General features: G+C 48.6%; 1 pseudogene; it reads left to right on the top strand.

The window, feature by feature from the left end:
* Positions 1-4,398: 4,398 nt before the first annotated feature.
* Positions 4,399-6,266, top strand: LOC108530433 (protein FAM151A pseudogene; annotated as a pseudogene).
* Positions 6,267-9,872: the final 3,606 nt, after the last annotated feature.

The following is a 9,872-nucleotide window of genomic DNA, read 5'->3' on the forward strand; positions in this document are numbered from 1 at the left end:
CAGCAGCCTCAACGCCCGCAGGACCCTGCGCAGGCAGCACCGGGCAGCTGTCCGTCAGCACCCCTATGCACACAGCGAGCAGGCAGCAGGCCAGCACCCTGGTCGGCTGGTACCGACGCCCTCCATCTGTCCGTCTGTCCCCAGGGCTGGGTGGACAGGGAAATCTCTTTACAGGGCCGACAGCCGAGCCTGGTGCTGAGACCATCTGACCCGATCTTGAAAGGACTGCATTCTCCTGCCACTCGCTGGCAGATTCCAGCTTGGGGCCCGTTTTCTGGAGCTGGCTGTCTCATGAACCCCAGCCTGCTGGCTGGGAGATCTAGCCGGGTCAGTTTTATGGCCAAGAGAGCAACCGGTTACTATCTCGAGCTGGAGCAAATGGATTATCTTTAGTCGGTCTGTGCAAAACTAAAATCAAAATGTTTCTGTTTTTGGTTTGGGAGTGATGCATCTGGGCAGAGGGGTGGTGTGTTAGACTCAGTCCATGCCCCTCATTTTGTAGGGCTGAGACTGAGGCCAGAGGGCCTTGCTCAGGGTCACAGAGTTGCAGAAGAATGCCCAGTCAAACTCAGCTGTCCTGAACCCCAGGCTGTCCTTTCAGTGCCCCAGCCTTTGTTCCAGGTTTCATCCCCCACAGGGCTGCTTGTCCTTCTCAGTGCACAATAATCCGGGCTCTGCAGGAGGGGGCTGCCTTCTCTTTCATGCTGTGCTGTTGAGCGTAGACCACAGAACATGGAATAGCTTGCCCTGGGTTTCTGTCCAGCTTTGCTGTGTATTTCAGTCTTTGAGCTTTAGTTTCCAACTCTGGGGGGAAGGGCTAACAATAGTTATGATACACGCATCAGGAGCTTTGTCATAGCCTTGAACCCAGTGATTTGTCTTCTGGGAAATTCTTCTGTAAAAATGACTCAAAAAGCTTTATGCTCACAGTGTTCATTGTGCACATAAGAAAAGTAAATCTCCAAAACAGTATTGAAACTCACAAATAGAGTGTGATCCCAAAACAGTATTCAAACTCACAAACAGAGCATGATCCCAGCCGGGGGAAAAAAAAAAGAAGAAGGAAGGAGGCCGGGCGCGGTGGCTCATGCCTGTAATCCCAGCACATAGGTAGGCCGAGGTGAGTGGATCACCTGAGGTCAGGAGTTCGAGACCAGCCTGGCCAACATGGTGAAACCCCGTCTCTACTAAAAATACAAAAGTTAGCCAGACATGGGGGCAGATGCCTGTGATCCCAGCTACTCGGGAGGCTGAGGCAGGAGAATCACTTGAACCGGGAGGTGGAGGTGGCAGTGAGCTGAGATTGCACCATTGCACTCCAGCCTGGACTATAAGAGCAAGACTCTGTCTCAAATTAAAAAAAAAAAAAAAAAAAAGAAGGAAATAAATAAACAATATCCAGGGTTGCTTAGGTGATGGGTTTATAAATAATAGTTTCTTTATTCTTTTACTGTTTCAAAATGTTTTGCAGTGTATATACCATCATGCCTCACTTAACAATGGGAATTTGTTCTGAGAAATGCATGGTTAGGCAATTTTATTGTTGTGTGAACATCGTAGAGTGTACGCGAACTTAGATGGTGTAGCCTATTACACACCTAGGCTCTACGGTATGGCTTATGGCTCCTAGTGTGCAAACCTGTACAGCATGTGACTGTACTGAATACTGTAAGCAACTGTAGCATAATGGGAAGCATTCTTGTCTCTAAACATAGAAAAGGTACAGTAAAAATACAGTTTAAAAGAAAATAAAATGTATGCCTTGGCAAGGTATAGATTTTAAAATGTGTACGTAGTCAGTGCCCTGAACCTACATACCTGTACAGGGCATTTACCATGAATGGAGCCTGCGGGATTGGAAGTTGCTCTGGGCGAGTCAGTGAGTGAGTGCGGAGTGGATGAGAAGGGCTAGGAGTTGCTGTACATGACTGTAGACTTTATAAACACAAGACACTTTGGGCATACTACATTTACTCAAAAATTTTACCTCTTCAAAATGAATTAACCTTAGCTTACTGTAACTTTTTTACTTCATACATTTTAATTTTTTAAACTTTTAACTGAGCTTAAAACACAAGTGTATTGCACAACTGTATAGAAATATTTTCTTTTTTTCTTTCTTTTTTAGACAGAGTCTTGCTCTGTCACCCAGGCTGGAGTGCAGTGGCACAGTCTTGGCTCACTGCAACCTCCCCTGCCTGGATTCAAGTGATTCTCCTGCCTCAGCCTCCTGAGTAGCTGAGACTACAGGTACGTGCCACCACGCCCAGCAAAAATTTTTTTTTTTTTTTTAGTAGAGACGGGGTTTCACCATGTTGTCCTGCCTGGTCTTGAACTCCTGACCTCATGATCCACCCACTTTGGCCTCCCAAAGTTCTGGGATTACAGCCATGAGCCATCGTGCTTTATATCCTTACTCTATAAACTTTTTATATTTATTTATTTTTATTTTATAAATTTTTTGTTACAAAGACACAGACACACACATTAGTGTAGGCCTGCACTGGGTCAGAATCATGACTATGACTGCCTTCTACCTCCACGCCTCATCCTACCGGAAGCTCTTCATGGGCAGTAACATGAATGGAGCTCATGTCTCCTACGATAACAGCGTCTTCCTCTGGAATACCTGCTGAAGGGCGTACCTGAGGTTATTTCACAGTTAACTTAAAAAAAATACAAGAAGTACACTCTAAAATGGCGATAAAAGGTGCTGTATAAAAATACTACACGATAGGAATTTTTTGACTCTATTGTAATTTTGTAGGACCACTGTTGTGTATGAGGTCTGTCCGTGACCAAGATGTTACTCTGTGGCACATGACTGCATGTGACTTTTAAAAGCAGCAAAGCAAGGCTTTGAAACACTTTCAAGCATCAAAAATGAAAGAAGGAAACATTAAAATTCTAGCCTGTTTTACAGTGTTCTAAGCCAGTTTTTTCAACATCAATTATCAGATTAATTCTCACAACAGCCCCCAGAGTTAGGTATGGACTTGAACTTTATACCTCACTGACAAATGAGGAGGCTGAGGCGAGGGAAGTGAAGAGACCGTTTCTACCTGGGAGTGGAGGGGCCAGCAAGGGACCAGGCTTCTGGCTGTGGTGACGGGGCCGCTGCCATCAACATACTTGCCCCTTAAAGCACAATGTCAAGACTAACCACCGATGGGGCAGGGCGAATTGTTGGGCAGCCTGAGACCTGTATGTGAGTGGGACAGACAGCAGAGGGGGTGCCTGGGGGTCCTGACCCCCCTTACTCTGGCTAAAGCAGAGAAAGGGCTAGACATAGGCAGCATCCACAGAGAGGCTACCTGGTGCCTGGACTTGGGCCTGTGGCTTTTTTTTTTGAGATGGAGTTTCACTCTTATTGCCCAGACTGGAGAGAAATGGTGCCATCTTGGCTCCATAGGGTCAGAGAGCCTATCAAAGGCCCTTGGTATTTCAGGCTGCCTTCACTCCCCTTCTCACTCATTCTACCCCTTTTGGAAGCTCAGAGCTCCCCAAGAAAGGAATGCAGGCCTGGTGGCTCTGGGTTAAGAAGGCTCAGACAGAAGGTCCAAGCTGTCTCAGGAATTCACACAGAGGCTGGCAGGAGAGAAAAGACAGGCCACTTGGGCTCACAAGGTTGAGGGTCCAGGTATCAGGAAAGGGGAGGGAGCATGCGGCTTTGAACACACGCTTGAGTGGTACCTCAGCATCTCACCCTGCCCAGATAGCACCATTTTGCAGTATCGCCTCCAGTATCTCTGGATAAGGTCTGCATTGCCTGAGCCCCTCCTCAGAGCACCTCCAATGTATGGGCAGTGGCTATGTCATCAGTGCCCTGAAGGATAAGATGTGGCCCTGTGGTGAGCGTGGGAAGACAGCCCTAGCAAGAAGCGAAGAAGGCACAGGCCTTCCCTACATTTGGGTTTCTCACAGAGTCCGTTTGGCTGAAGTGTGAATGAGGAGTGAGTGTTGCAGGGAAGAAACCTCCCCTGGATGCCTGGCAGTGCAGGGTAGCGGCCAGAGCTCTTGAGGGTGAGATGCACCAGGATCCCCTACATCATGGGGAACTTATTTAAAAATGCAGATTATGGGCTGTCCTCTGAGATTCTGGTTCAGTAGTCTGGGGCGGGGCCTAAGCATCAGTGTTTAAACACGTTCTCTGGATGATGCTGATGCACATGGTCTCTGGACCACACTTGCGGATCCCTTGGCTAAAAGGTTAGCCTGACTTGCCCACAGCCAGATAGAACTACACAGGCTCCAGAATATGTCCTCGTACTGACACTGTCTCATCTCTGGTCTAGAAGCCCAGTTAAGGCGCCCATATAATCCACACCAAACAGGCATCTCCTCATTCTCCCAGATGCTACTGAGATGTCTCCCTGGGAGACATGGCCAGGCGTCGTCATGGCCTGCAGGGAGCAGTTGTCGAAGAATCGGGTCAAGTGGGGGTTTGCTGGCATTACCTGTGTTTCTGTGGTGGTCATGGCCGCGATCGTCCTTGCCATCATGCTGTGGCGGCCAGGCTGTGAGCTGGAGGCCTGCAGTCCCGAGGCCGACGTGCTGGATTACCTGCTGGGCCTAGGCCAGATCAGCCGCCGAGATGCTCTGGAGGTCACCTGGTACCACGCAGCCAATAGCAAGGAAGCCAGGACACCTGCCCTGAACAGCAACACCACCGTCCTGGAGGCTGACGTCAATGTCGAAGGGCTCGGCACAGCCGACGAGACAGGAGTTCCCATCATGGCACACCCCCTGGCTATCCATAGCGACAACACACTGGAGCAGTGGCTGGATGGTGTGCCGAGCTCTTCCCAGAAGGGCGTCAAACTGGACTTCAAGAACATCAAGGCGGTGGGCCCCTCCCTGGACCTCCTGCAGCAGCTGACAGAAGGGGGCAAAGTCTGGCGGCCCATGCGGATCAACACTGACATCTTAAAGGGCTCTGACATGCCCATCTTAACTGAGGTCAGTGCCACAGAGTTCCTGGCCCTGGTCCAGGAGACGTATCCCAAGGCCACCCTGTCTCCAGGCTGGACCACCATCTACGTGCCCATGTTCCCAAACAGGACGTACACCCGAGCGATGGTGGAAAAGATGCACGAGCTGGTAGGAGTGGTACCCCAGAGAGTCACCTTCCCTGTGCTGTCTTCCACGGTGCGAAGGTGTCTTCCACCTTCACTTCCACAGTGGAGTGAGCCTGGCCCCACTCCAACTGGCTGCTGAGCCAATCGGAGAGGTACAGCCTGACGCTGTGGCAGGCTGCCTCGGACCCCATGTCGGCGGAGGATCTGCTCCACCTCTAGGACAACACTGCCATCCATCAAGTCTACTATGACATCTTTGAGCCTTTCCTGTTGCAGTTCAAACAGCTGGCCTCTACTTGGCAGGGTGTCATGAAGCGTAGAGAGGATGGCTGTACAGCTGTGGCTTACAGAAAGTATTCCATGAATGGCAGCCACCTCACCTGGGCGATTTGGGGCCCCACAGGGAATGCCACACAGAAACAAACATAACACGGGAGGCAGCCTGATCCCTCTTCTCCAGCTGTTTGGGGGTGATGGTCTTGATGCTGCCCCAGGGGTACAGCAACAGTCACCCTCCCAGACACAGAAGGCACGATCCTGCGGAACACTGGCCTCTAGGGAACTGTGGCTGAGAGCCCCGTGCCCACTGTTTGTGCTCCAAGTGGCAGCATCCTCAGGTTGGAGTCCTGCCTGCAGCAGTTGGCCACACATCCCGGACACTGGGCGTCCATTTGCAAATAGTGGAGCCTGCAGCCCTCCGGCCGTCCCTGGCCTTGCTGGCATGCCTCTCCAGCCTTGGCCTCTTGCATCAGCCTGTGTGGATGGGGGCCAAAATCTCCCACAGGAGTTTTTCAGTCCCTGGTCACATGGCTGGCAGAGAACTGCTTATAGCTGTGGCTGAGGTCTTCCCCCGTGTGACTGTGGCACCAGGCTGGCCTGAGGCGGCGCTGGGCAGTGACTACAAGAAACAGCTGTTCACAGATATGCTAGAGCTGTGCCAGGGGCTCAGCTGTGCCCTTCCAGATGCAGGCCAGGCCACTGGGCCACAGCACAGCTGGAGCTGTAGCCAGGCTGCTGGCATCCTCCCCCTGGGCCACTGTCACAGTGGAGCACGGCCCAGCTAGGGGCAACTATGCCTCTGAGAGGACAGTGCTGCTGGGAGCCAGGGCTGTGGACAGGACCCGAATCTACTACAGGTTGCCACAGGGGTACCACAAGGACTTGCTGGCAGATGTTGGCAAAAACTGAGCACCGAGGGGTGGTGGGCCAGCGGACCCCAGGGTGGAGGCTTCCCACAGGGAGGCAAGAAGAAATAAAGGCCTTTGCCTTTCTCCAGGCAAAACAAAACAAAGCAAAACAAACCAACAGAAAAAGAAAGGTTAGAAACCCTGGTCTGGATATCTAGCTTATTGTGTGTGGTCAATAGAAGTTTTTAATAAATAAAAAATGTTTTACTCACCCCTTTCACTCCTTTGCTAGAAAAGACAACTTGGAGTTTCCAAGAGAACAGTCTGTCCCCTGGCTATGTTTCAGAAACGTTCCTTCTGTTCAGTCCAGCTTCAGGGAAAAGGACTGTTTCTAGAAGAAAGAGCCTACTTTACACAGCTGTATCCAGGGAAGGCTGAGGGTTGCTCCCCATGGCCCTCTGGTTCTCCCCCTGACTGTTTATGATCAGGCCCATGTGCAGCTTCTGGGATCCCTAACGATGCCTGATATATGGGGAGCTTAAGTGGCTACATTTCAGGCTTTAGATATTAGCAGAGGACTCTTGCGCTGTCTGAAGACAAGCAGTTGATGTATTCCATGTGCTGGAGTCTGCCAGCCCATTAGAATTTAATTAAGCACATTCTTTCCTGACAGCCTTCTGGTGCTCAGGGGCAAGACGCTTTTGGCTTTGTGGCTGCATTTGGAACTCATTCTTTCTCCCTTTTTTCCGGAAGTTCTCAGCATCTCCTCTGCCTTCAGAGAACCCGTGGTGGTGTGCATCAGGATCACTCCCGGAGATTCTGAGACAGCCGTCTTCCTTTCAATCATCCTCCATAGGTGACTCTGAATTGCTCTGAGGCCTAAGAACTGCTGACCTCTGTAGGTTAATGAACCTCAAGCCAATGCCTCCACTCCAGACCTCCCGAGCTTCAGACATATGCACCTTTCTGTCTTTCGAGCAGCTCCACCTGGAATGTCTAAGAGGCACCTCAAGCTCCAAGTAGATGTCCTATAAGTTTTGGAGTCCCTCACCTGCTGTATTCAATTCATTCTATTTATTCTTTCTTCCAAAATTTCTCTCAATTCTCTCACCTCCCAAGGAAAATTCTGCCTTTCATAAACCAGGTCTAGTTGTCGCTGGATGGAGAAGCTGTTTCTCTGATTCACCCGATTTCCCTTTTTCTTGAGAGAATTTCTCCCTAACCATTGCTCCCATCTCGTAAATAACTTATAATAACTTGGGTAGGGGCCTGTGATTTCCCCTGCACACATGCATGCTTCTTGCTTTAGTTTCCTCTAGCACAGCTGAGATGAGGCTGGAAAACCTGACTGGATTTGCCCCACGGGAGACTCAGTGATAAGAGAAGGGAGCTCAGCACAGGGCGTACTGTGACGCAGGATCCCTGGCATCCCCCGCTTTCCCTTCGAAGCCTGAAGGGCCTGCCTCACCCGAGCTCCCCCTGGCATCCCTGTGGTGGGTACTGTCTTGGCACTTGCCAAGTTGAGTGTGTGCCCAGAACAGGTCTTCACCCAGAACAAGGCCCTCTCCCTGCTTCCCTGCTTCATTTCTGCTGCTTGTTGGGGCATCCATCTGGTTCTCAAACGGCTGGTGCTGGGTATGACCACTCCCTGCAGAGGAGACCGTGTCTGTTCCAGGGCCAGGGCTGCATAAGGTTCAGCATTGCGACCAAACCAAAATATGACAGAGTGACCCCAATTGTAATGATAAACTCATGTGTCACCCCCTGGCCATGCCATTGCCGCTGCCTTAGTTCCAGGCTTCAGTAGCTCTTGCCAACCGGTAGCAGAAGGCTCCCCTCCCGTCTTTGACCACAGCCAGTCTTCCCATGGTAGCTGGACCCACAATCCTAAAACTACAGAATATCACCATTTAGCAATTCTCAAACTATTTGGTCTTAGGATTCTTTCACGCTATAAAAAATTACTGACGAGGTGGGCAGATCACGAGGTCGGGAAATCGAGACCATCCTGGCGAACACAGTGAAACCCCGTCTCTACTAAAAATACAAAAAATTAGCTGGGAACTAATTGGTGGCACGTGCCTGTAGTCCCAGGTGCTCAGGAGACTGAGGCAGGAGAATCGCTTGCACCTGGAAGGCGGAGGTTGCAGTGAGCCGAGATCACGCCACTGCATTCCAGCCTGGGCGACAGAGCAACACTCTGTCAAAAAAAAAAAAAAAAAAAATTACAGAAAACCCTAAGGGTATTTTGTTTATGTGACTTATATCTGTCCTTATTTACTATATAAATTAAAACACAGAAATTTAACAAATGTTAACTTACTAATTCATTTAAAAATAGCAATAAACTCATTACAACAGAAATAACATGTTTTAACTAAAAAGTCATCATATTTCCTAAAACAAGAAACAATTGCTTACAAGAGTGACATTGTTTTATATCTTTGCAAATCTCTTTAATGCTTGAATCAATAGATTAAGCCAGTGACTCATCGCTGTTCCTGCATCCAATCGGTTGTCCCATGTTGTTTTGGCTAAAGTGTGTGAGAAAAATCTGGCATTACACAGACATGCAGTTGAAAAGGAGAGGAGTATTTTAATATTCTTCTTGACAATTATGGGTTTTGCATGTTGTTGTTTTGAGATGGAGTCTCGCTGTGTTGCCCAGGCTGGAGTGCAGTGGCACGATCTTGGCTCGCTGCAACAACCTCTGCCTCTCGGTCAAGCTATTTCCAACTAATTTTTGTATTTTTAATAGAGATGGGGTTTCACCCTGTTGACCAGGCTGGTCTCAAACTCCTGACCTCAAGTGATCCACTTGCCTCAGTCTCCCAAAAGTGCTGGGATTACAGGCGTGAGCCACCTTGCCGGGCTGGGTATTTTTGTTGTTGTTGTTTTTTAATACTATACCCAAACTCAAGAAGTGATAGTTTCTTAAAGGTTTATTACAATATGGAATCTGAAACTATATCAATATACTTCTTGTACTGTCCCACATTAAAATCCAAACATTTCTCTTGTACTTTGAACATGTCTTTTACTTGCATGTAGTTGCCTAACGTCAGACATTGATCATTGGAAAAATATTGGTTCACTGTGTTGTATACATTTTCCAAATGTTGATATTTTTACTCTCCAATATTTAGATAGCACAATTCATTAGTATTACCATTGGAATGTCATTGGAAAACTCCCTAAGTGTTATTAGGAAGCTGTCAAGCTCACAGTGGTAAACACAGGTTTTCCAAAATTCTGATTCTCACTGGAAAGCTCAGATTTTATTATTGGCAACAAATACCATCAGTCGTTTTCCTGGAAGAAACAGTCTCAGGAGACCCATTTTTGAGAAAACATCTGCCAAACCCCAGTCTGAATATCCTTAGTTTGTCTGGCAGTCGTTTTTCTTAAGTAAAATGTATCTTCTGAAAAAAGTGATTAGTTCACTTAACCAAAGCAGTCACACAAGTCATTTTTCCTGGAGACAATCATTGTACATCGTCATGTGGCGGAAGTGGTACTTCTAGTGATGCTTACCAGTCCACACAGAATGTGGAAACAAGGTGTTACGCAAGGGTTGAGATTTCATAATGTCAATAACTTCTACTCTTTCATCATAGACAAGCTGACGTGTGGCTTTTAAAAAAATTTATCTTTTGCCGTGAGTGTG

This window comes from Rhinopithecus bieti, unplaced genomic scaffold (genome assembly GCF_001698545.2).
Source record: "Rhinopithecus bieti isolate Rb0 unplaced genomic scaffold, ASM169854v2 scaffold_5626, whole genome shotgun sequence".
Taxonomy (NCBI): domain Eukaryota; kingdom Metazoa; phylum Chordata; class Mammalia; order Primates; family Cercopithecidae; genus Rhinopithecus; species Rhinopithecus bieti.